Consider the following 26718-nt stretch of genomic DNA (forward strand, 5'->3'; position numbering starts at 1 on the left):
CGTCTACATCTTAGCGAAAAACTTCTCCGCTGCATTTCGCAAGGAGAAAGCCTACCAGCACTGCTCACGTTCGCCGATCTTGCCAAGAAATGGGATTTGCTGCTCATGCCAAGGACACTGCACTTTCCTGGGCAAGCTGCAAAGTGCTGGCAGATGGCCGTGCTCTCTGCCCGCTCCTGCCCAGCTTTGGGTAGTAGCGGGCACATTCCAGCCTGGCGAAGGCAAAAAACCTCGAGAGCTTTCACGCAGCTTTAGGAGAGCTGAGATGCTGAAAAGCAGCCAAGCTGAACAGCCGGGCTCAGCTTCAATAGGGTGCAATTGCCTGAATGGGGAAAACGAAGCAGCAGAGCAGCGGGCTTCTGTGCGCACTGAAGGCAATTGCAAGCATGCAGCAGCTGCTCCTTGCCAAGCACAGGCAGCTGCCTATGTTCTTCTTTCTTGACAAACTCACTGCTGCCCTTCTTTTCAGCAGTTGCCATCGTGTTCTCTGCATCTGGGAGCCTCAGGGGACGAGCAGGATTTTCCCAGGAGGGATTCGTCAGGACTACGTAAACACCCAGGCAAGTTGTCCTGGAACGCCTTCCATCCGCATGCCAAGAGGGAATTCAGCAGGCAGGAGAGTGGCAGCCAGCGTCCTCCAGCAGTCTGCCAGCTTCGCACACAAGCCTGCTTCTTGGCGGCTTCGTTCTTCGCCTCTTGCAAGCTACCGCGATCTCTGGCTGCCGGAGGCGGAGAAGCGGCTACTTCGCGCACAGAAGACTGGAACGGTAGCGGTGCGCTCCGGAGCGCCGCTTCTGCCGAAAGACGCCGGCAACCGGCGCTTCCCTTCGGCCAGCTCCGGAGCGCTGTGTTCTGCCTCTCTAGTCGTCTACATCTTAGCGAAAAACTTCTCCGCTGCATTTCGCAAGGAGAAAGCCTACCAGCACTGCTCACGTTCGCCGATCTTGCCAAGAAATGGGATTTGCTGCTCATGCCAAGGACACTGCACTTTCCTGGGCAAGCTGCAAAGTGCTGGCAGATGGCCGTGCTCTCTGCCCGCTCCTGCCCAGCTCTGGGTAGTAGCGGGCACATTCCAGCCTGGCGAAGGCAAAAAACCTCGAGAGCTTTCACGCAGCTTTAGGAGAGCTGAGATGCTGAAAAGCAGCCAAGCTGAACAGCCGGGCTCAGCTTCAATAGGGTGCAATTGCCTGAATGGGGAAAACGAAGCAGCAGAGCAGCGGGCTTCTGTGCGCACTGAAGGCAATTGCAAGCATGCAGCAGCTGCTCCTTGCCAAGCACAGGCAGCTGCCTATGTTCTTCTTTCTTGACAAACTCACTGCTGCCCTTCTTTTCAGCAGCTGCCATCGTGTTCTCTGCATCTGGGAGCCTCAGGGGACGAGCAGGATTTTCCCAGGAGGGATGCGTCAGGACTACGTAAACACCCAGGCAAGTTGTCCTGGAACGCCTTCCATCCGCATGCCAAGAGGGAATTCAGCAGGCAGGAGAGTGGCAGCCAGCGTCCTCCAGCAGTCTGCCAGCTTCGCACACAAGCCTGCTTCTTGGCGGCTTCGTTCTTCGCCTCTTGCAAGCTACCGCGATCTCTGGCTGCCGGAGGTGGAGAAGCGGCTACTTCGCGCACAGAAGACTGGAGCGGCAGCGGTGCCTTCCGGAGCGCCGCTTCTGCCGAAAGACGCCGGCAACCGGCGCTTCCCTTCGGCCAGCTCCGGAGCGCCGTGTTCTGCCTCTCTAGTCGTCTACATCTTAGCGAAAAACTTCTCCGCTGCATTTCGCAAGGAGAAAGCCTACCAGCACTGCTCACGTTCGCCGATCTTGCCAAGAAATGGGATTTGCTGCTCATGCCAAGGACACTGCACTTTCCTGGGCAAGCTGCAAAGTGCTGGCAGATGGCCGTGCTCTCTGCCCGCTCCTGCCCAGCTTTGGGTAGTAGCGGGCACATTCCAGCCTGGCGAAGGCAAAAAACCTCGAGAGCTTTCACGCAGCTTTAGGAGAGCTGAGATGCTGAAAAGCAGCCAAGCTGAACAGCCGGGCTCAGCTTCAATAGGGTGCAATTGCCTGAATGGGGAAAACGAAGCAGCAGAGCAGCGGGCTTCTGTGCGCACTGAAGGCAATTGCAAGCATGCAGCAGCTGCTCCTTGCCAAGCACAGGCAGCTGCCTATGTTCTTCTTTCTTGACAAACTCACTGCTGCCCTTCTTTTCAGCAGTTGCCATCGTGTTCTCTGCATCTGGGAGCCTCAGGGGACGAGCAGGATTTTCCCAGGAGGGATTCGTCAGGACTACGTAAACACCCAGGCAAGTTGTCCTGGAACGCCTTCCATCCGCATGCCAAGAGGGAATTCAGCAGGCAGGAGAGTGGCAGCCAGCGTCCTCCAGCAGTCTGCCAGCTTCGCACACAAGCCTGCTTCTTGGCGGCTTCGATCTTCGCCTCTTGCAAGCTACCGCGATCTCTGGCTGCCGGAGGCGGAGAAGCGGCTACTTCGCGCACAGAAGACTGGAACGGTAGCGGTGCGCTCCGGAGCGCCGCTTCTGCCGAAAGACGCCGGCAACCGGCGCTTCCCTTCGGCCAGCTCCGGAGCGCTGTGTTCTGCCTCTCTAGTCGTCTACATCTTAGCGAAAAACTTCTCCGCTGCATTTCGCAAGGAGAAAGCCTACCAGCACTGCTCACGTTCGCCGATCTTGCCAAGAAATGGGATTTGCTGCTCATGCCAAGGACACTGCACTTTCCTGGGCAAGCTGCAAAGTGCTGGCAGATGGCCGTGCTCTCTGCCCGCTCCTGCCCAGCTTTGGGTAGTAGCGGGCACATTCCAGCCTGGCGAAGGCAAAAAACCTCGAGAGCTTTCACGCAGCTTTAGGAGAGCTGAGATGCTGAAAAGCAGCCAAGCTGAACAGCCGGGCTCAGCTTCAATAGGGTGCAATTGCCTGAATGGGGAAAACGAAGCAGCAGAGCAGCGGGCTTCTGTGCGCACTGAAGGCAATTGCAAGCATGCAGCAGCTGCTCCTTGCCAAGCACAGGCAGCTGCCTATCTTCTTCTTTCTTGACAAACTCACTGCTGCCCTTCTTTTCAGCAGCTGCCATCGTGTTCTCTGCATCTGGGAGCCTCAGGGGACGAGCAGGATTTTCCCAGGAGGGATGCGTCAGGACTACGTCAAAACCCAGGCAAGTTGTCCTGGAACGCCTTCCATCCGCATGCCAAGAGGGAATTCAGCAGGCAGGAGAGTGGCAGCCAGCGTCCTCCAGCAGTCTGCCAGCTTCGCACACAAGCCTGCTTCTTGGCGGCTTCGTTCTTCGCCTCTTGCAAGCTACCGCGATCTCTGGCTGCCGGAGGCGGAGAAGCGGCTACTTCGCGCACAGAAGACTGGAACGGTAGCGGTGCGCTCCGGAGCGCCGCTTCTGCCGAAAGACGCCGGCAACCGGCGCTTCCCTTCGGCCAGCTCCGGAGCGCTGTGTTCTGCCTCTCTAGTCGTCTACATCTTAGCGAAAAACTTCTCCGCTGCATTTCGCAAGGAGAAAGCCTACCAGCACTGCTCACGTTCGCCGATCTTGCCAAGAAATGGGATTTGCTGCTCATGCCAAGGACACTGCACTTTCCTGGGCAAGCTGCAAAGTGCTGGCAGATGGCCGTGCTCTCTGCCCGCTCCTGCCCAGCTTTGGGTAGTAGCGGGCACATTCCAGCCTGGCGAAGGCAAAAAACCTCGAGAGCTTTCACGCAGCTTTAGGAGAGCTGAGATGCTGAAAAGCAGCCAAGCTGAACAGCCGGGCTCAGCTTCAATAGGGTGCAATTGCCTGAATGGGGAAAACGAAGCAGCAGAGCAGCGGGCTTCTGTGCGCACTGAAGGCAATTGCAAGCATGCAGCAGCTGCTCCTTGCCAAGCACAGGCAGCTGCCTATCTTCTTCTTTCTTGACAAACTCACTGCTGCCCTTCTTTTCAGCAGCTGCCATCGTGTTCTCTGCATCTGGGAGCCTCAGGGGACGAGCAGGATTTTCCCAGGAGGGATGCGTCAGGACTACGTCAAAACCCAGGCAAGTTGTCCTGGAACGCCTTCCATCCGCATGCCAAGAGGGAATTCAGCAGGCAGGAGAGTGGCAGCCAGCGTCCTCCAGCAGTCTGCCAGCTTCGCACACAAGCCTGCTTCTTGGCGGCTTCGTTCTTCGCCTCTTGCAAGCTACCGCGATCTCTGGCTGCCGGAGGCGGAGAAGCGGCTACTTCGCGCACAGAAGACTGGAGCGGCAGCGGTGCCTTCCGGAGCGCCGCTTCTGCCGAAAGACGCCGGCAACCGGCGCTTCCCTTCGGCCAGCTCCGGAGCGCCGTGTTCTGCCTCTCTAGTCGTCTACATCTTAGCGAAAAACTTCTCCGCTGCATTTCGCAAGGAGAAAGCCTACCAGCACTGCTCACGTTCGCCGATCTTGCCAAGAAATGGGATTTGCTGCTCATGCCAAGGACACTGCACTTTCCTGGGCAAGCTGCAAAGTGCTGGCAGATGGCCGTGCTCTCTGCCCGCTCCTGCCCAGCTTTGGGTAGTAGCGGGCACATTCCAGCCTGGCGAAGGCAAAAAACCTCGAGAGCTTTCACGCAGCTTTAGGAGAGCTGAGATGCTGAAAAGCAGCCAAGCTGAACAGCCGGGCTCAGCTTCAATAGGGTGCAATTGCCTGAATGGGGAAAACGAAGCAGCAGAGCAGCGGGCTTCTGTGCGCACTGAAGGCAATTGCAAGCATGCAGCAGCTGCTCCTTGCCAAGCACAGGCAGCTGCCTATGTTCTTCTTTCTTGACAAACTCACTGCTGCCCTTCTTTTCAGCAGTTGCCATCGTGTTCTCTGCATCTGGGAGCCTCAGGGGACGAGCAGGATTTTCCCAGGAGGGATTCGTCAGGACTATGTAAACACCCAGGCAAGTTGTCCTGGAACGCCTTCCATCCGCATGCCAAGAGGGAATTCATCAGGCAGGAGAGTGGCAGCCAGCGTCCTCCAGCAGTCTGCCAGCTTCGCACACAAGCCTGCTTCTTGGCGGCTTCGTTCTTCGCCTCTTGCAAGCTACCGCGATCTCTGGCTGCCGGAGGCGGAGAAGCGGCTACTTCGCGCACAGAAGACTGGAACGGTAGCGGTGCGCTCCGGAGCGCCGCTTCTGCCGAAAGACGCCGGCAACCGGCGCTTCCCTTCGGCCAGCTCCGGAGCGCTGTGTTCTGCCTCTCTAGTCGTCTACATCTTAGCGAAAAACTTCTCCGCTGCATTTCGCAAGGAGAAAGCCTACCAGCACTGCTCACGTTCGCCGATCTTGCCAAGAAATGGGATTTGCTGCTCATGCCAAGGACACTGCACTTTCCTGGGCAAGCTGCAAAGTGCTGGCAGATGGCCGTGCTCTCTGCCCGCTCCTGCCCAGCTTTGGGTAGTAGCGGGCACATTCCAGCCTGGCGAAGGCAAAAAACCTCGAGAGCTTTCACGCAGCTTTAGGAGAGCTGAGATGCTGAAAAGCAGCCAAGCTGAACAGCCGGGCTCAGCTTCAATAGGGTGCAATTGCCTGAATGGGGAAAACGAAGCAGCAGAGCAGCGGGCTTCTGTGCGCACTGAAGGCAATTGCAAGCATGCAGCAGCTGCTCCTTGCCAAGCACAGGCAGCTGCCTATGTTCTTCTTTCTTGACAAACTCACTGCTGCCCTTCTTTTCAGCAGTTGCCATCGTGTTCTCTGCATCTGGGAGCCTCAGGGGACGAGCAGGATTTTCCCAGGAGGGATTCGTCAGGAGTACGTAAACACCCAGGCAAGTTGTCCTGGAACGCCTTCCATCCGCATGCCAAGAGGGAATTCAGCAGGCAGGAGAGTGGCAGCCAGCGTCCTCCAGCAGTCTGCCAGCTTCGCACACAAGCCTGCTTCTTGGCGGCTTCGTTCTTCGCCTCTTGCAAGCTACCGCGATCTCTGGCTGCCGGAGGCGGAGAAGCGGCTACTTCGCGCACAGAAGACTGGAACGGTAGCGGTGCGCTCCGGAGCGCCGCTTCTGCCGAAAGACGCCGGCAACCGGCGCTTCCCTTCGGCCAGCTCCGGAGCGCTGTGTTCTGCCTCTCTAGTCGTCTACATCTTAGCGAAAAACTTCTCCGCTGCATTTCGCAAGGAGAAAGCCTACCAGCACTGCTCACGTTCGCCGATCTTGCCAAGAAATGGGATTTGCTGCTCATGCCAAGGACACTGCACTTTCCTGGGCAAGCTGCAAAGTGCTGGCAGATGGCCGTGCTCTCTGCCCGCTCCTGCCCAGCTTTGGGTAGTAGCGGGCACATTCCAGCCTGGCGAAGGCAAAAAACCTCGAGAGCTTTCACGCAGCTTTAGGAGAGCTGAGATGCTGAAAAGCAGCCAAGCTGAACAGCCGGGCTCAGCTTCAATAGGGTGCAATTGCCTGAATGGGGAAAACGAAGCAGCAGAGCAGCGGGCTTCTGTGCGCACTGAAGGCAATTGCAAGCATGCAGCAGCTGCTCCTTGCCAAGCACAGGCAGCTGCCTATGTTCTTCTTTCTTGACAAACTCACTGCTGCCCTTCTTTTCAGCAGCTGCCATCGTGTTCTCTGCATCTGGGAGCCTCAGGGGACGAGCAGGATTTTCCCAGGAGGGATGCGTCAGGACTACGTCAAAACCCAGGCAAGTTGTCCTGGAACGCCTTCCATCCGCATGCCAAGAGGGAATTCAGCAGGCAGGAGAGTGGCAGCCAGCGTCCTCCAGCAGTCTGCCAGCTTCGCACACAAGCCTGCTTCTTGGCGGCTTCGTTCTTCGCCTCTTGCAAGCTACCGCGATCTCTGGCTGCCGGAGGCGGAGAAGCGGCTACTTCGCGCACAGAAGACTGGAACGGTAGCGGTGCGCTCCGGAGCGCCGCTTCTGCCGAAAGACGCCGGCAACCGGCGCTTCCCTTCGGCCAGCTCCGGAGCGCCGTGTTCTGCCTCTCTAGTCGTCTACATCTTAGCGAAAAACTTCTCCGCTGCATTTCGCAAGGAGAAAGCCTACCAGCACTGCTCACGTTCGCCGATCTTGCCAAGAAATGGGATTTGCTGCTCATGCCAAGGACACTGCACTTTCCTGGGCAAGCTGCAAAGTGCTGGCAGATGGCCGTGCTCTCTGCCCGCTCCTGCCCAGCTTTGGGTAGTAGCGGGCACATTCCAGCCTGGCGAAGGCAAAAAACCTCGAGAGCTTTCACGCAGCTTTAGGAGAGCTGAGATGCTGAAAAGCAGCCAAGCTGAACAGCCGGGCTCAGCTTCAATAGGGTGCAATTGCCTGAATGGGGAAAACGAAGCAGCAGAGCAGCGGGCTTCTGTGCGCACTGAAGGCAATTGCAAGCATGCAGCAGCTGCTCCTTGCCAAGCACAGGCAGCTGCCTATCTTCTTCTTTCTTGACAAACTCACTGCTGCCCTTCTTTTCAGCAGTTGCCATCGTGTTCTCTGCATCTGGGAGCCTCAGGGGACGAGCAGGATTTTCCCAGGAGGGATGCGTCAGGACTACGTAAACACCCAGGCAAGTTGTCCTGGAACGCCTTCCATCCGCATGCCAAGAGGGAATTCAGCAGGCAGGAGAGTGGCAGCCAGCGTCCTCCAGCAGTCTGCCAGCTTCGCACACAAGCCTGCTTCTTGGCGGCTTCGTTCTTCGCCTCTTGCAAGCTACCGCGATCTCTGGCTGCCGGAGGCGGAGAAGCGGCTACTTCGCGCACAGAAGACTGGAACGGTAGCGGTGCGCTCCGGAGCGCCGCTTCTGCCGAAAGACGCCGGCAACCGGCGCTTCCCTTCGGCCAGCTCCGGAGCGCCGTGTTCTGCCTCTCTAGTCGTCTACATCTTAGCGAAAAACTTCTCCGCTGCATTTCGCAAGGAGAAAGCCTACCAGCACTGCTCACGTTCGCCGATCTTGCCAAGAAATGGGATTTGCTGCTCATGCCAAGGACACTGCACTTTCCTGGGCAAGCTGCAAAGTGCTGGCAGATGGCCGTGCTCTCTGCCCGCTCCTGCCCAGCTTTGGGTAGTAGCGGGCACATTCCAGCCTGGCGAAGGCAAAAAACCTCGAGAGCTTTCACGCAGCTTTAGGAGAGCTGAGATGCTGAAAAGCAGCCAAGCTGAACAGCCGGGCTCAGCTTCAATAGGGTGCAATTGCCTGAATGGGGAAAACGAAGCAGCAGAGCAGCGGGCTTCTGTGCGCACTGAAGGCAATTGCAAGCATGCAGCAGCTGCTCCTTGCCAAGCACAGGCAGCTGCCTATATTCTTGTTTCTTGACAAACTCACTGCTGCCCTTCTTTTCAGCAGCTGCCATCGTGTTCTCTGCATCTGGGAGCCTCAGGGGACGAGCAGGATTTTCCCAGGAGGGATGCGTCAGGACTACGTCAAAACCCAGGCAAGTTGTCCTGGAACGCCTTCCATCCGCATGCCAAGAGGGAATTCAGCAGGCAGGAGAGTGGCAGCCAGCGTCCTCCAGCAGTCTGCCAGCTTCGCACACAAGCCTGCTTCTTGGCGGCTTCGTTCTTCGCCTCTTGCAAGCTACCGCGATCTCTGGCTGCCGGAGGCGGAGAAGCGGCTACTTCGCGCACAGAAGACTGGAACGGTAGCGGTGCGCTCCGGAGCGCCGCTTCTGCCGAAAGACGCCGGCAACCGGCGCTTCCCTTCGGCCAGCTCCGGAGCGCCGTGTTCTGCCTCTCTAGTCGTCTACATCTTAGCGAAAAACTTCTCCGCTGCATTTCGCAAGGAGAAAGCCTACCAGCACTGCTCACGTTTGCCGATCTTGCCAAGAAATGGGATTTGCTGCTCATGCCAAGGACACTGCACTTTCCTGGGCAAGCTGCAAAGTGCTGGCAGATGGCCGTGCTCTCTGCCCGCTCCTGCCCAGCTCTGGGTAGTAGCGGGCACATTCCAGCCTGGCGAAGGCAAAAAACCTCGAGAGCTTTCACGCAGCTTTAGGAGAGCTGAGATGCTGAAAAGCAGCCAAGCTGAACAGCCGGGCTCAGCTTCAATAGGGTGCAATTGCCTGAATGGGGAAAACGAAGCAGCAGAGCAGCGGGCTTCTGTGCGCACTGAAGGCAATTGCAAGCATGCAGCAGCTGCTCCTTGCCAAGCACAGGCAGCTGCCTATGTTCTTCTTTCTTGACAAACTCACTGCTGCCCTTCTTTTCAGCAGCTGCCATCGTGTTCTCTGCATCTGGGAGCCTCAGGGGACGAGCAGGATTTTCCCAGGAGGGATTCGTCAGGACTACGTAAACACCCAGGCAAGTTGTCCTGGAACGCCTTCCATCCGCATGCCAAGAGGGAATTCAGCAGGCAGGAGAGTGGCAGCCAGCGTCCTCCAGCAGTCTGCCAGCTTCGCACACAAGCCTGCTTCTTGGCGGCTTCGTTCTTCGCCTCTTGCAAGCTACCGCGATCTCTGGCTGCCGGAGGCGGAGAAGCGGCTACTTCGCGCACAGAAGACTGGAACGGTAGCGGTGCGCTCCGGAGCGCCGCTTCTGCCGAAAGACGCCGGCAACCGGCGCTTCCCTTCGGCCAGCTCCGGAGCGCTGTGTTCTGCCTCTCTAGTCGTCTACATCTTAGCGAAAAACTTCTCCGCTGCATTTCGCAAGGAGAAAGCCTACCAGCACTGCTCACGTTCGCCGATCTTGCCAAGAAATGGGATTTGCTGCTCATGCCAAGGACACTGCACTTTCCTGGGCAAGCTGCAAAGTGCTGGCAGATGGCCGTGCTCTCTGCCCGCTCCTGCCCAGCTTTGGGTAGTAGCGGGCACATTCCAGCCTGGCGAAGGCAAAAAACCTCGAGAGCTTTCACGCAGCTTTAGGAGAGCTGAGATGCTGAAAAGCAGCCAAGCTGAACAGCCGGGCTCAGCTTCAATAGGGTGCAATTGCCTGAATGGGGAAAACGAAGCAGCAGAGCAGCGGGCTTCTGTGCGCACTGAAGGCAATTGCAAGCATGCAGCAGCTGCTCCTTGCCAAGCACAGGCAGCTGCCTATGTTCTTCTTTCTTGACAAACTCACTGCTGCCCTTCTTTTCAGCAGCTGCCATCGTGTTCTCTGCATCTGGGAGCCTCAGGGGACGAGCAGGATTTTCCCAGGAGGGATGCGTCAGGACTACGTCAAAACCCAGGCAAGTTGTCCTGGAACGCCTTCCATCCGCATGCCAAGAGGGAATTCAGCAGGCAGGAGAGTGGCAGCCAGCGTCCTCCAGCAGTCTGCCAGCTTCGCACACAAGCCTGCTTCTTGGCGGCTTCGTTCTTCGCCTCTTGCAAGCTACCGCGATCTCTGGCTGCCGGAGGTGGAGAAGCGGCTACTTCGCGCACAGAAGACTGGAGCGGCAGCGGTGCCTTCCGGAGCGCCGCTTCTGCCGAAAGACGCCGGCAACCGGCGCTTCCCTTCGGCCAGCTCCGGAGCGCCGTGTTCTGCCTCTCTAGTCGTCTACATCTTAGCGAAAAACTTCTCCGCTGCATTTCGCAAGGAGAAAGCCTACCAGCACTGCTCACGTTCGCCGATCTTGCCAAGAAATGGGATTTGCTGCTCATGCCAAGGACACTGCACTTTCCTGGGCAAGCTGCAAAGTGCTGGCAGATGGCCGTGCTCTCTGCCCGCTCCTGCCCAGCTCTGGGTAGTAGCGGGCACATTCCAGCCTGGCGAAGGCAAAAAACCTCGAGAGCTTTCACGCAGCTTTAGGAGAGCTGAGATGCTGAAAAGCAGCCAAGCTGAACAGCCGGGCTCAGCTTCAATAGGGTGCAATTGCCTGAATGGGGAAAACGAAGCAGCAGAGCAGCGGGCTTCTGTGCGCACTGAAGGCAATTGCAAGCATGCAGCAGCTGCTCCTTGCCAAGCACAGGCAGCTGCCTATGTTCTTCTTTCTTGACAAACTCACTGCTGCCCTTCTTTTCAGCAGCTGCCATCGTGTTCTCTGCATCTGGGAGCCTCAGGGGACGAGCAGGATTTTCCCAGGAGGGATGCGTCAGGACTACGTAAACACCCAGGCAAGTTGTCCTGGAACGCCTTCCATCCGCATGCCAAGAGGGAATTCAGCAGGCAGGAGAGTGGCAGCCAGCGTCCTCCAGCAGTCTGCCAGCTTCGCACACAAGCCTGCTTCTTGGCGGCTTCGTTCTTCGCCTCTTGCAAGCTACCGCGATCTCTGGCTGCCGGAGGTGGAGAAGCGGCTACTTCGCGCACAGAAGACTGGAGCGGCAGCGGTGCCTTCCGGAGCGCCGCTTCTGCCGAAAGACGCCGGCAACCGGCGCTTCCCTTCGGCCAGCTCCGGAGCGCCGTGTTCTGCCTCTCTAGTCGTCTACATCTTAGCGAAAAACTTCTCCGCTGCATTTCGCAAGGAGAAAGCCTACCAGCACTGCTCACGTTCGCCGATCTTGCCAAGAAATGGGATTTGCTGCTCATGCCAAGGACACTGCACTTTCCTGGGCAAGCTGCAAAGTGCTGGCAGATGGCCGTGCTCTCTGCCCGCTCCTGCCCAGCTTTGGGTAGTAGCGGGCACATTCCAGCCTGGCGAAGGCAAAAAACCTCGAGAGCTTTCACGCAGCTTTAGGAGAGCTGAGATGCTGAAAAGCAGCCAAGCTGAACAGCCGGGCTCAGCTTCAATAGGGTGCAATTGCCTGAATGGGGAAAACGAAGCAGCAGAGCAGCGGGCTTCTGTGCGCACTGAAGGCAATTGCAAGCATGCAGCAGCTGCTCCTTGCCAAGCACAGGCAGCTGCCTATGTTCTTCTTTCTTGACAAACTCACTGCTGCCCTTCTTTTCAGCAGTTGCCATCGTGTTCTCTGCATCTGGGAGCCTCAGGGGACGAGCAGGATTTTCCCAGGAGGGATTCGTCAGGACTACGTAAACACCCAGGCAAGTTGTCCTGGAACGCCTTCCATCCGCATGCCAAGAGGGAATTCAGCAGGCAGGAGAGTGGCAGCCAGCGTCCTCCAGCAGTCTGCCAGCTTCGCACACAAGCCTGCTTCTTGGCGGCTTCGATCTTCGCCTCTTGCAAGCTACCGCGATCTCTGGCTGCCGGAGGCGGAGAAGCGGCTACTTCGCGCACAGAAGACTGGAACGGTAGCGGTGCGCTCCGGAGCGCCGCTTCTGCCGAAAGACGCCGGCAACCGGCGCTTCCCTTCGGCCAGCTCCGGAGCGCTGTGTTCTGCCTCTCTAGTCGTCTACATCTTAGCGAAAAACTTCTCCGCTGCATTTCGCAAGGAGAAAGCCTACCAGCACTGCTCACGTTCGCCGATCTTGCCAAGAAATGGGATTTGCTGCTCATGCCAAGGACACTGCACTTTCCTGGGCAAGCTGCAAAGTGCTGGCAGATGGCCGTGCTCTCTGCCCGCTCCTGCCCAGCTTTGGGTAGTAGCGGGCACATTCCAGCCTGGCGAAGGCAAAAAACCTCGAGAGCTTTCACGCAGCTTTAGGAGAGCTGAGATGCTGAAAAGCAGCCAAGCTGAACAGCCGGGCTCAGCTTCAATAGGGTGCAATTGCCTGAATGGGGAAAACGAAGCAGCAGAGCAGCGGGCTTCTGTGCGCACTGAAGGCAATTGCAAGCATGCAGCAGCTGCTCCTTGCCAAGCACAGGCAGCTGCCTATCTTCTTCTTTCTTGACAAACTCACTGCTGCCCTTCTTTTCAGCAGCTGCCATCGTGTTCTCTGCATCTGGGAGCCTCAGGGGACGAGCAGGATTTTCCCAGGAGGGATGCGTCAGGACTACGTCAAAACCCAGGCAAGTTGTCCTGGAACGCCTTCCATCCGCATGCCAAGAGGGAATTCAGCAGGCAGGAGAGTGGCAGCCAGCGTCCTCCAGCAGTCTGCCAGCTTCGCACACAAGCCTGCTTCTTGGCGGCTTCGTTCTTCGCCTCTTGCAAGCTACCGCGATCTCTGGCTGCCGGAGGCGGAGAAGCGGCTACTTCGCGCACAGAAGACTGGAACGGTAGCGGTGCGCTCCGGAGCGCCGCTTCTGCCGAAAGACGCCGGCAACCGGCGCTTCCCTTCGGCCAGCTCCGGAGCGCTGTGTTCTGCCTCTCTAGTCGTCTACATCTTAGCGAAAAACTTCTCCGCTGCATTTCGCAAGGAGAAAGCCTACCAGCACTGCTCACGTTCGCCGATCTTGCCAAGAAATGGGATTTGCTGCTCATGCCAAGGACACTGCACTTTCCTGGGCAAGCTGCAAAGTGCTGGCAGATGGCCGTGCTCTCTGCCCGCTCCTGCCCAGCTTTGGGTAGTAGCGGGCACATTCCAGCCTGGCGAAGGCAAAAAACCTCGAGAGCTTTCACGCAGCTTTAGGAGAGCTGAGATGCTGAAAAGCAGCCAAGCTGAACAGCCGGGCTCAGCTTCAATAGGGTGCAATTGCCTGAATGGGGAAAACGAAGCAGCAGAGCAGCGGGCTTCTGTGCGCACTGAAGGCAATTGCAAGCATGCAGCAGCTGCTCCTTGCCAAGCACAGGCAGCTGCCTATGTTCTTCTTTCTTGACAAACTCACTGCTGCCCTTCTTTTCAGCAGCTGCCATCGTGTTCTCTGCATCTGGGAGCCTCAGGGGACGAGCAGGATTTTCCCAGGAGGGATGCGTCAGGACTACGTCAAAACCCAGGCAAGTTGTCCTGGAACGCCTTCCATCCGCATGCCAAGAGGGAATTCAGCAGGCAGGAGAGTGGCAGCCAGCGTCCTCCAGCAGTCTGCCAGCTTCGCACACAAGCCTGCTTCTTGGCGGCTTCGTTCTTCGCCTCTTGCAAGCTACCGCGATCTCTGGCTGCCGGAGGTGGAGAAGCGGCTACTTCGCGCACAGAAGACTGGAGCGGCAGCGGTGCCTTCCGGAGCGCCGCTTCTGCCGAAAGACGCCGGCAACCGGCGCTTCCCTTCGGCCAGCTCCGGAGCGCCGTGTTCTGCCTCTCTAGTCGTCTACATCTTAGCGAAAAACTTCTCCGCTGCATTTCGCAAGGAGAAAGCCTACCAGCACTGCTCACGTTCGCCGATCTTGCCAAGAAATGGGATTTGCTGCTCATGCCAAGGACACTGCACTTTCCTGGGCAAGCTGCAAAGTGCTGGCAGATGGCCGTGCTCTCTGCCCGCTCCTGCCCAGCTTTGGGTAGTAGCGGGCACATTCCAGCCTGGCGAAGGCAAAAAACCTCGAGAGCTTTCACGCAGCTTTAGGAGAGCTGAGATGCTGAAAAGCAGCCAAGCTGAACAGCCGGGCTCAGCTTCAATAGGGTGCAATTGCCTGAATGGGGAAAACGAAGCAGCAGAGCAGCGGGCTTCTGTGCGCACTGAAGGCAATTGCAAGCATGCAGCAGCTGCTCCTTGCCAAGCACAGGCAGCTGCCTATGTTCTTCTTTCTTGACAAACTCACTGCTGCCCTTCTTTTCAGCAGTTGCCATCGTGTTCTCTGCATCTGGGAGCCTCAGGGGACGAGCAGGATTTTCCCAGGAGGGATTCGTCAGGACTATGTAAACACCCAGGCAAGTTGTCCTGGAACGCCTTCCATCCGCATGCCAAGAGGGAATTCAGCAGGCAGGAGAGTGGCAGCCAGCGTCCTCCAGCAGTCTGCCAGCTTCGCACACAAGCCTGCTTCTTGGCGGCTTCGTTCTTCGCCTCTTGCAAGCTACCGCGATCTCTGGCTGCCGGAGGCGGAGAAGCGGCTACTTCGCGCACAGAAGACTGGAACGGTAGCGGTGCGCTCCGGAGCGCCGCTTCTGCCGAAAGACGCCGGCAACCGGCGCTTCCCTTCGGCCAGCTCCGGAGCGCTGTGTTCTGCCTCTCTAGTCGTCTACATCTTAGCGAAAAACTTCTCCGCTGCATTTCGCAAGGAGAAAGCCTACCAGCACTGCTCACGTTCGCCGATCTTGCCAAGAAATGGGATTTGCTGCTCATGCCAAGGACACTGCACTTTCCTGGGCAAGCTGCAAAGTGCTGGCAGATGGCCGTGCTCTCTGCCCGCTCCTGCCCAGCTTTGGGTAGTAGCGGGCACATTCCAGCCTGGCGAAGGCAAAAAACCTCGAGAGCTTTCACGCAGCTTTAGGAGAGCTGAGATGCTGAAAAGCAGCCAAGCTGAACAGCCGGGCTCAGCTTCAATAGGGTGCAATTGCCTGAATGGGGAAAACGAAGCAGCAGAGCAGCGGGCTTCTGTGCGCACTGAAGGCAATTGCAAGCATGCAGCAGCTGCTCCTTGCCAAGCACAGGCAGCTGCCTATGTTCTTCTTTCTTGACAAACTCACTGCTGCCCTTCTTTTCAGCAGTTGCCATCGTGTTCTCTGCATCTGGGAGCCTCAGGGGACGAGCAGGATTTTCCCAGGAGGGATTCGTCAGGAGTACGTAAACACCCAGGCAAGTTGTCCTGGAACGCCTTCCATCCGCATGCCAAGAGGGAATTCAGCAGGCAGGAGAGTGGCAGCCAGCGTCCTCCAGCAGTCTGCCAGCTTCGCACACAAGCCTGCTTCTTGGCGGCTTCGTTCTTCGCCTCTTGCAAGCTACCGCGATCTCTGGCTGCCGGAGGCGGAGAAGCGGCTACTTCGCGCACAGAAGACTGGAACGGTAGCGGTGCGCTCCGGAGCGCCGCTTCTGCCGAAAGACGCCGGCAACCGGCGCTTCCCTTCGGCCAGCTCCGGAGCGCTGTGTTCTGCCTCTCTAGTCGTCTACATCTTAGCGAAAAACTTCTCCGCTGCATTTCGCAAGGAGAAAGCCTACCAGCACTGCTCACGTTCGCCGATCTTGCCAAGAAATGGGATTTGCTGCTCATGCCAAGGACACTGCACTTTCCTGGGCAAGCTGCAAAGTGCTGGCAGATGGCCGTGCTCTCTGCCCGCTCCTGCCCAGCTTTGGGTAGTAGCGGGCACATTCCAGCCTGGCGAAGGCAAAAAACCTCGAGAGCTTTCACGCAGCTTTAGGAGAGCTGAGATGCTGAAAAGCAGCCAAGCTGAACAGCCGGGCTCAGCTTCAATAGGGTGCAATTGCCTGAATGGGGAAAACGAAGCAGCAGAGCAGCGGGCTTCTGTGCGCACTGAAGGCAATTGCAAGCATGCAGCAGCTGCTCCTTGCCAAGCACAGGCAGCTGCCTATGTTCTTCTTTCTTGACAAACTCACTGCTGCCCTTCTTTTCAGCAGCTGCCATCGTGTTCTCTGCATCTGGGAGCCTCAGGGGACGAGCAGGATTTTCCCAGGAGGGATGCGTCAGGACTACGTCAAAACCCAGGCAAGTTGTCCTGGAACGCCTTCCATCCGCATGCCAAGAGGGAATTCAGCAGGCAGGAGAGTGGCAGCCAGCGTCCTCCAGCAGTCTGCCAGCTTCGCACACAAGCCTGCTTCTTGGCGGCTTCGTTCTTCGCCTCTTGCAAGCTACCGCGATCTCTGGCTGCCGGAGGTGGAGAAGCGGCTACTTCGCGCACAGAAGACTGGAGCGGCAGCGGTGCCTTCCGGAGCGCCGCTTCTGCCGAAAGACGCCGGCAACCGGCGCTTCCCTTCGGCCAGCTCCGGAGCGCCGTGTTCTGCCTCTCTAGTCGTCTACATCTTAGCGAAAAACTTCTCCGCTGCATTTCGCAAGGAGAAAGCCTACCAGCACTGCTCACGTTCGCCGATCTTGCCAAGAAATGGGATTTGCTGCTCATGCCAAGGACACTGCACTTTCCTGGGCAAGCTGCAAAGTGCTGGCAGATGGCCGTGCTCTCTGCCCGCTCCTGCCCAGCTTTGGGTAGTAGCGGGCACATTCCAGCCTGGCGAAGGCAAAAAACCTCGAGAGCTTTCATGCAGCTTTAGGAGAGCTGAGATGCTGAAAAGCAGCCAAGCTGAACAGCCGGGCTCAGCTTCAATAGGGTGCAATTGCCTGAATGGGGAAAACGAAGCAGCAGAGCAGCGGGCTTCTGTGCGCACTGAAGGCAATTGCAAGCATGCAGCAGCTGCTCCTTGCCAAGCACAGGCAGCTGCCTATCTTCTTCTTTCTTGACAAACTCACTGCTGCCCTTCTTTTCAGCAGTTGCCATCGTGTTCTCTGCATCTGGGAGCCTCAGGGGACGAGCAGGATTTTCCCAGGAGGGATTCGTCAGGAGTACGTAAACACCCAGGCAAGTTGTCCTGGAACGCCTTCCATCCGCATGCCAAGAGGGAATTCAGCAGGCAGGAGAGTGGCAGCCAGCGTCCTCCAGCAGTCTGCCAGCTTCGCACACAAGCCTGCTTCTTGGCGGCTTCGTTCTTCGCCTCTTGCAAGCTACCGCGATCTCTGGCTGCCGGAGGCGGAGAAGCGGCTACTTCGCGCACAGAAGACTGGAACGGTAGCGGTGCGCTCCGGAGCGCCGCTTCTGCCGAAAGACGCCGGCAACCGGCGCTTCCCTTCGGCCAGCTCCGGAGCGCTGTGTTCTGCCTCTCTAGTCGTCTACATCTTAGCGAAAAACTTCTCCGCTGCATTTCGCAAGGAGAAAGCCTACCAGCACTGCTCACGTTCGCCGATCTTGCCAAGAAATGGGATTTGCTGCTCATGCCAAGGACACTGCACTTTCCTGGGCAAGCTGCAAAGTGCTGGCAGATGGCCGTGCTCTCTGCCCGCTCCTGCCCAGCTTTGGGTAGTAGCGGGCACATTCCAGCCTGGCGAAGGCAAAAAACCTCGAGAGCTTTCACGCAGCTTTAGGAGAGCTGAGATGCTGAAAAGCAGCCAAGCTGAACAGCCGGGCTCAGCTTCAATAGGGTGCAATTGCCTGAATGGGGAAAACGAAGCAGCAGAGCAGCGGGCTTCTGTGCGCACTGAAGGCAATTGCAAGCATGCAGCAGCTGCTCCTTGCCAAGCACAGGCAGCTGCCTATGTTCTTCTTTCTTGACAAACTCACTGCTGCCCTTCTTTTCAGCAGCTGCCATCGTGTTCTCTGCATCTGGGAGCCTCAGGGGACGAGCAGGATTTTCCCAGGAGGGATGCGTCAGGACTACGTCAAAACCCAGGCAAGTTGTCCTGGAACGCCTTCCATCCGCATGCCAAGAGGGAATTCAGCAGGCAGGAGAGTGGCAGCCAGCGTCCTCCAGCAGTCTGCCAGCTTCGCACACAAGCCTGCTTCTTGGCGGCTTCGTTCTTCGCCTCTTGCAAGCTACCGCGATCTCTGGCTGCCGGAGGTGGAGAAGCGGCTACTTCGCGCACAGAAGACTGGAGCGGCAGCGGTGCCTTCCGGAGCGCCGCTTCTGCCGAAAGACGCCGGCAACCGGCGCTTCCCTTCGGCCAGCTCCGGAGCGCCGTGTTCTGCCTCTCTAGTCGTCTACATCTTAGCGAAAAACTTCTCCGCTGCATTTCGCAAGGAGAAAGCCTACCAGCACTGCTCACGTTCGCCGATCTTGCCAAGAAATGGGATTTGCTGCTCATGCCAAGGACACTGCACTTTCCTGGGCAAGCTGCAAAGTGCTGGCAGATGGCCGTGCTCTCTGCCCGCTCCTGCCCAGCTTTGGGTAGTAGCGGGCACATTCCAGCCTGGCGAAGGCAAAAAACCTCGAGAGCTTTCATGCAGCTTTAGGAGAGCTGAGATGCTGAAAAGCAGCCAAGCTGAACAGCCGGGCTCAGCTTCAATAGGGTGCAATTGCCTGAATGGGGAAAACGAAGCAGCAGAGCAGCGGGCTTCTGTGCGCACTGAAGGCAATTGCAAGCATGCAGCAGCTGCTCCTTGCCAAGCACAGGCAGCTGCCTATCTTCTTCTTTCTTGACAAACTCACTGCTGCCCTTCTTTTCAGCAGTTGCCATCGTGTTCTCTGCATCTGGGAGCCTCAGGGGACGAGCAGGATTTTCCCAGGAGGGATTCGTCAGGACTACGTAAACACCCAGGCAAGTTGTCCTGGAACGCCTTCCATCCGCATGCCAAGAGGGAATTCAGCAGGCAGGAGAGTGGCAGCCAGCGTCCTCCAGCAGTCTGCCAGCTTCGCACACAAGCCTGCTTCTTGGCGGCTTCGTTCTTCGCCTCTTGCAAGCTACCGCGATCTCTGGCTGCCGGAGGCGGAGAAGCGGCTACTTCGCGCACAGAAGACTGGAACGGTAGCGGTGCGCTCCGGAGCGCCGCTTCTGCCGAAAGACGCCGGCAACCGGCGCTTCCCTTCGGCCAGCTCCGGAGCGCTGTGTTCTGCCTCTCTAGTCGTCTACATCTTAGCGAAAAACTTCTCCGCTGCATTTCGCAAGGAGAAAGCCTACCAGCACTGCTCACGTTCGCCGATCTTGCCAAGAAATGGGATTTGCTGCTCATGCCAAGGACACTGCACTTTCCTGGGCAAGCTGCAAAGTGCTGGCAGATGGCCGTGCTCTCTGCCCGCTCCTGCCCAGCTTTGGGTAGTAGCGGGCACATTCCAGCCTGGCGAAGGCAAAAAACCTCGAGAGCTTTCACGCAGCTTTAGGAGAGCTGAGATGCTGAAAAGCAGCCAAGCTGAACAGCCGGGCTCAGCTTCAATAGGGTGCAATTGCCTGAATGGGGAAAACGAAGCAGCAGAGCAGCGGGCTTCTGTGCGCACTGAAGGCAATTGCAAGCATGCAGCAGCTGCTCCTTGCCAAGCACAGGCAGCTGCCTATATTCTTGTTTCTTGACAAACTCACTGCTGCCCTTCTTTTCAGCAGCTGCCATCGTGTTCTCTGCATCTGGGAGCCTCAGGGGACGAGCAGGATTTTCCCAGGAGGGATGCGTCAGGACTACGTCAAAACCCAGGCAAGTTGTCCTGGAACGCCTTCCATCCGCATGCCAAGAGGGAATTCAGCAGGCAGGAGAGTGGCAGCCAGCGTCCTCCAGCAGTCTGCCAGCTTCGCACACAAGCCTGCTTCTTGGCGGCTTCGTTCTTCGCCTCTTGCAAGCTACCGCGATCTCTGGCTGCCGGAGGCGGAGAAGCGGCTACTTCGCGCACAGAAGACTGGAACGGTAGCGGTGCGCTCCGGAGCGCCGCTTCTGCCGAAAGACGCCGGCAACCGGCGCTTCCCTTCGGCCAGCTCCGGAGCGCCGTGTTCTGCCTCTCTAGTCGTCTACATCTTAGCGAAAAACTTCTCCGCTGCATTTTGCAAGGAGAAAGCCTACCAGCACTGCTCACGTTTGCCGATCTTGCCAAGAAATGGGATTTGCTGCTCATGCCAAGGACACTGCACTTTCCTGGGCAAGCTGCAAAGTGCTGGCAGATGGCCGTGCTCTCTGCCCGCTCCTGCCCAGCTCTGGGTAGTAGCGGGCACATTCCAGCCTGGCGAAGGCAAAAAACCTCGAGAGCTTTCACGCAGCTTTAGGAGAGCTGAGATGCTGAAAAGCAGCCAAGCTGAACAGCCGGGCTCAGCTTCAATAGGGTGCAATTGCCTGAATGGGGAAAACGAAGCAGCAGAGCAGCGGGCTTCTGTGCGCACTGAAGGCAATTGCAAGCATGCAGCAGCTGCTCCTTGCCAAGCACAGGCAGCTGCCTATCTTCTTCTTTCTTGACAAACTCACTGCTGCCCTTCTTTTCAGCAGCTGCCATCGTGTTCTCTGCATCTGGGAGCCTCAGGGGACGAGCAGGATTTTCCCAGGAGGGATTCGTCAGGACTACGTAAACACCCAGGCAAGTTGTCCTGGAACGCCTTCCATCCGCATGCCAAGAGGGAATTCAGCAGGCAGGAGAGTGGCAGCCAGCGTCCTCCAGCAGTCTGCCAGCTTCGCACACAAGCCTGCTTCTTGGCGGCTTCGTTCTTCGCCTCTTGCAAGCTACCGCGATCTCTGGCTGCCGGAGGCGGAGAAGCGGCTACTTCGCGCACAGAAGACTGGAACGGTAGCGGTGCGCTCCGGAGCGCCGCTTCTGCCGAAAGACGCCGGCAACCGGCGCTTCCCTTCGGCCAGCTCCGGAGCGCTGTGTTCTGCCTCTCTAGTCGTCTACATCTTAGCGAAAAACTTCTCCGCTGCATTTCGCAAGGAGAAAGCCTACCAGCACTGCTCACGTTCGCCGATCTTGCCAAGAAATGGGATTTGCTGCTCATGCCAAGGACACTGCACTTTCCTGGGCAAGCTGCAAAGTGCTGGCAGATGGCCGTGCTCTCTGCCCGCTCCTGCCCAGCTTTGGGTAGTAGCGGGCACATTCCAGCCTGGCGAAGGCAAAAAACCTCGAGAGCTTTCACGCAGCTTTAGGAGAGCTGAGATGCTGAAAAGCAGCCAAGCTGAACAGCCGGGCTCAGCTTCAATAGGGTGCAATTGCCTGAATGGGGAAAACGAAGCAGCAGAGCAGCGGGCTTCTGTGCGCACTGAAGGCAATTGCAAGCATGCAGCAGCTGCTCCTTGCCAAGCACAGGCAGCTGCCTATGTTCTTCTTTCTTGACAAACTCACTGCTGCCCTTCTTTTCAGCAGCTGCCATCGTGTTCTCTGCATCTGGGAGCCTCAGGGGACGAGCAGGATTTTCCCAGGAGGGATGCGTCAGGACTACGTCAAAACCCAGGCAAGTTGTCCTGGAACGCCTTCCATCCGCATGCCAAGAGGGAATTCAGCAGGCAGGAGAGTGGCAGCCAGCGTCCTCCAGCAGTCTGCCAGCTTCGCACACAAGCCTGCTTCTTGGCGGCTTCGTTCTTCGCCTCTTGCAAGCTACCGCGATCTCTGGCTGCCGGAGGTGGAGAAGCGGCTACTTCGCGCACAGAAGACTGGAGCGGCAGCGGTGCCTTCCGGAGCGCCGCTTCTGCCGAAAGACGCCGGCAACCGGCGCTTCCCTTCGGCCAGCTCCGGAGCGCCGTGTTCTGCCTCTCTAGTCGTCTACATCTTAGCGAAAAACTTCTCCGCTGCATTTCGCAAGGAGAAAGCCTACCAGCACTGCTCACGTTCGCCGATCTTGCCAAGAAATGGGATTTGCTGCTCATGCCAAGGACACTGCACTTTCCTGGGCAAGCTGCAAAGTGCTGGCAGATGGCCGTGCTCTCTGCCCGCTCCTGCCCAGCTTTGGGTAGTAGCGGGCACATTCCAGCCTGGCGAAGGCAAAAAACCTCGAGAGCTTTCACGCAGCTTTAGGAGAGCTGAGATGCTGAAAAGCAGCCAAGCTGAACAGCCGGGCTCAGCTTCAATAGGGTGCAATTGCCTGAATGGGGAAAACGAAGCAGCAGAGCAGCGGGCTTCTGTGCGCACTGAAGGCAATTGCAAGCATGCAGCAGCTGCTCCTTGCCAAGCACAGGCAGCTGCCTATGTTCTTCTTTCTTGACAAACTCACTGCTGCCCTTCTTTTCAGCAGTTGCCATCGTGTTCTCTGCATCTGGGAGCCTCAGGGGACGAGCAGGATTTTCCCAGGAGGGATTCGTCAGGACTATGTAAACACCCAGGCAAGTTGTCCTGGAACGCCTTCCATCCGCATGCCAAGAGGGAATTCAGCAGGCAGGAGAGTGGCAGCCAGCGTCCTCCAGCAGTCTGCCAGCTTCGCACACAAGCCTGCTTCTTGGCGGCTTCGTTCTTCGCCTCTTGCAAGCTACCGCGATCTCTGGCTGCCGGAGGCGGAGAAGCGGCTACTTCGCGCACAGAAGACTGGAACGGTAGCGGTGCGCTCCGGAGCGCCGCTTCTGCCGAAAGACGCCGGCAACCGGCGCTTCCCTTCGGCCAGCTCCGGAGCGCTGTGTTCTGCCTCTCTAGTCGTCTACATCTTAGCGAAAAACTTCTCCGCTGCATTTCGCAAGGAGAAAGCCTACCAGCACTGCTCACGTTCGCCGATCTTGCCAAGAAATGGGATTTGCTGCTCATGCCAAGGACACTGCACTTTCCTGGGCAAGCTGCAAAGTGCTGGCAGATGGCCGTGCTCTCTGCCCGCTCCTGCCCAGCTTTGGGTAGTAGCGGGCACATTCCAGCCTGGCGAAGGCAAAAAACCTCGAGAGCTTTCACGCAGCTTTAGGAGAGCTGAGATGCTGAAAAGCAGCCAAGCTGAACAGCCGGGCTCAGCTTCAATAGGGTGCAATTGCCTGAATGGGGAAAACGAAGCAGCAGAGCAGCGGGCTTCTGTGCGCACTGAAGGCAATTGCAAGCATGCAGCAGCTGCTCCTTGCCAAGCACAGGCAGCTGCCTATGTTCTTCTTTCTTGACAAACTCACTGCTGCCCTTCTTTTCAGCAGTTGCCATCGTGTTCTCTGCATCTGGGAGCCTCAGGGGACGAGCAGGATTTTCCCAGGAGGGATTCGTCAGGAGTACGTAAACACCCAGGCAAGTTGTCCTGGAACGCCTTCCATCCGCATGCCAAGAGGGAATTCAGCAGGCAGGAGAGTGGCAGCCAGCGTCCTCCAGCAGTCTGCCAGCTTCGCACACAAGCCTGCTTCTTGGCGGCTTCGTTCTTCGCCTCTTGCAAGCTACCGCGATCTCTGGCTGCCGGAGGCGGAGAAGCGGCTACTTCGCGCACAGAAGACTGGAACGGTAGCGGTGCGCTCCGGAGCGCCGCTTCTGCCGAAAGACGCCGGCAACCGGCGCTTCCCTTCGGCCAGCTCCGGAGCGCTGTGTTCTGCCTCTCTAGTCGTCTACATCTTAGCGAAAAACTTCTCCGCTGCATTTCGCAAGGAGAAAGCCTACCAGCACTGCTCACGTTCGCCGATCTTGCCAAGAAATGGGATTTGCTGCTCATGCCAAGGACACTGCACTTTCCTGGGCAAGCTGCAAAGTGCTGGCAGATGGCCGTGCTCTCTGCCCGCTCCTGCCCAGCTTTGGGTAGTAGCGGGCACATTCCAGCCTGGCGAAGGCAAAAAACCTCGAGAGCTTTCACGCAGCTTTAGGAGAGCTGAGATGCTGAAAAGCAGCCAAGCTGAACAGCCGGGCTCAGCTTCAATAGGGTGCAATTGCCTGAATGGGGAAAACGAAGCAGCAGAGCAGCGGGCTTCTGTGCGCACTGAAGGCAATTGCAAGCATGCAGCAGCTGCTCCTTGCCAAGCACAGGCAGCTGCCTATGTTCTTCTTTCTTGACAAACTCACTGCTGCCCTTCTTTTCAGCAGCTGCCATCGTGTTCTCTGCATCTGGGAGCCTCAGGGGACGAGCAGGATTTTCCCAGGAGGGATGCGTCAGGACTACGTCAAAACCCAGGCAAGTTGTCCTGGAACGCCTTCCATCCGCATGCCAAGAGGGAATTCAGCAGGCAGGAGAGTGGCAGCCAGCGTCCTCCAGCAGTCTGCCAGCTTCGCACACAAGCCTGCTTCTTGGCGGCTTCGTTCTTCGCCTCTTGCAAGCTACCGCGATCTCTGGCTGCCGGAGGTGGAGAAGCGGCTACTTCGCGCACAGAAGACTGGAGCGGCAGCGGTGCCTTCCGGAGCGCCGCTTCTGCCGAAAGACGCCGGCAACCGGCGCTTCCCTTCGGCCAGCTCCGGAGCGCCGTGTTCTGCCTCTCTAGTCGTCTACATCTTAGCGAAAAACTTCTCCGCTGCATTTCGCAAGGAGAAAGCCTACCAGCACTGCTCACGTTCGCCGATCTTGCCAAGAAATGGGATTTGCTGCTCATGCCAAGGACACTGCACTTTCCTGGGCAAGCTGCAAAGTGCTGGCAGATGGCCGTGCTCTCTGCCCGCTCCTGCCCAGCTTTGGGTAGTAGCGGGCACATTCCAGCCTGGCGAAGGCAAAAAACCTCGAGAGCTTTCATGCAGCTTTAGGAGAGCTGAGATGCTGAAAAGCAGCCAAGCTGAACAGCCGGGCTCAGCTTCAATAGGGTGCAATTGCCTGAATGGGGAAAACGAAGCAGCAGAGCAGCGGGCTTCTGTGCGCACTGAAGGCAATTGCAAGCATGCAGCAGCTGCTCCTTGCCAAGCACAGGCAGCTGCCTATCTTCTTCTTTCTTGACAAACTCACTGCTGCCCTTCTTTTCAGCAGTTGCCATCGTGTTCTCTGCATCTGGGAGCCTCAGGGGACGAGCAGGATTTTCCCAGGAGGGATTCGTCAGGACTACGTAAACACCCAGGCAAGTTGTCCTGGAACGCCTTCCATCCGCATGCCAAGAGGGAATTCAGCAGGCAGGAGAGTGGCAGCCAGCGTCCTCCAGCAGTCTGCCAGCTTCGCACACAAGCCTGCTTCTTGGCGGCTTCGTTCTTCGCCTCTTGCAAGCTACCGCGATCTCTGGCTGCCGGAGGCGGAGAAGCGGCTACTTCGCGCACAGAAGACTGGAACGGTAGCGGTGCGCTCCGGAGCGCCGCTTCTGCCGAAAGACGCCGGCAACCGGCGCTTCCCTTCGGCCAGCTCCGGAGCGCTGTGTTCTGCCTCTCTAGTCGTCTACATCTTAGCGAAAAACTTCTCCGCTGCATTTCGCAAGGAGAAAGCCTACCAGCACTGCTCACGTTCGCCGATCTTGCCAAGAAATGGGATTTGCTGCTCATGCCAAGGACACTGCACTTTCCTGGGCAAGCTGCAAAGTGCTGGCAGATGGCCGTGCTCTCTGCCCGCTCCTGCCCAGCTTTGGGTAGTAGCGGGCACATTCCAGCCTGGCGAAGGCAAAAAACCTCGAGAGCTTTCACGCAGCTTTAGGAGAGCTGAGATGCTGAAAAGCAGCCAAGCTGAACAGCCGGGCTCAGCTTCAATAGGGTGCAATTGCCTGAATGGGGAAAACGAAGCAGCAGAGCAGCGGGCTTCTGTGCGCACTGAAGGCAATTGCAAGCATGCAGCAGCTGCTCCTTGCCAAGCACAGGCAGCTGCCTATATTCTTGTTTCTTGACAAACTCACTGCTGCCCTTCTTTTCAGCAGCTGCCATCGTGTTCTCTGCATCTGGGAGCCTCAGGGGACGAGCAGGATTTTCCCAGGAGGGATGCGTCAGGACTACGTCAAAACCCAGGCAAGTTGTCCTGGAACGCCTTCCATCCGCATGCCAAGAGGGAATTCAGCAGGCAGGAGAGTGGCAGCCAGCGTCCTCCAGCAGTCTGCCAGCTTCGCACACAAGCCTGCTTCTTGGCGGCTTCGTTCTTCGCCTCTTGCAAGCTACCGCGATCTCTGGCTGCCGGAGGCGGAGAAGCGGCTACTTCGCGCACAGAAGACTGGAACGGTAGCGGTGCGCTCCGGAGCGCCGCTTCTGCCGAAAGACGCCGGCAACCGGCGCTTCCCTTCGGCCAGCTCCGGAGCGCCGTGTTCTGCCTCTCTAGTCGTCTACATCTTAGCGAAAAACTTCTCCGCTGCATTTTGCAAGGAGAAAGCCTACCAGCACTGCTCACGTTTGCCGATCTTGCCAAGAAATGGGATTTGCTGCTCATGCCAAGGACACTGCACTTTCCTGGGCAAGCTGCAAAGTGCTGGCAGATGGCCGTGCTCTCTGCCCGCTCCTGCCCAGCTCTGGGTAGTAGCGGGCACATTCCAGCCTGGCGAAGGCAAAAAACCTCGAGAGCTTTCACGCAGCTTTAGGAGAGCTGAGATGCTGAAAAGCAGCCAAGCTGAACAGCCGGGCTCAGCTTCAATAGGGTGCAATTGCCTGAATGGGGAAAACGAAGCAGCAGAGCAGCGGGCTTCTGTGCGCACTGAAGGCAATTGCAAGCATGCAGCAGCTGCTCCTTGCCAAGCACAGGCAGCTGCCTATCTTCTTCTTTCTTGACAAACTCACTGCTGCCCTTCTTTTCAGCAGCTGCCATCGTGTTCTCTGCATCTGGGAGCCTCAGGGGACGAGCAGGATTTTCCCAGGAGGGATTCGTCAGGACTACGTAAACACCCAGGCAAGTTGTCCTGGAACGCCTTCCATCCGCATGCCAAGAGGGAATTCAGCAGGCAGGAGAGTGGCAGCCAGCGTCCTCCAGCAGTCTGCCAGCTTCGCACACAAGCCTGCTTCTTGGCGGCTTCGTTCTTCGCCTCTTGCAAGCTACCGCGATCTCTGGCTGCCGGAGGCGGAGAAGCGGCTACTTCGCGCACAGAAGACTGGAACGG

This window comes from Vidua macroura, chromosome 2, assembly GCF_024509145.1.
Source record: "Vidua macroura isolate BioBank_ID:100142 chromosome 2, ASM2450914v1, whole genome shotgun sequence".
In the NCBI taxonomy this organism is placed as follows: Eukaryota; Metazoa; Chordata; class Aves; order Passeriformes; family Viduidae; genus Vidua; species Vidua macroura.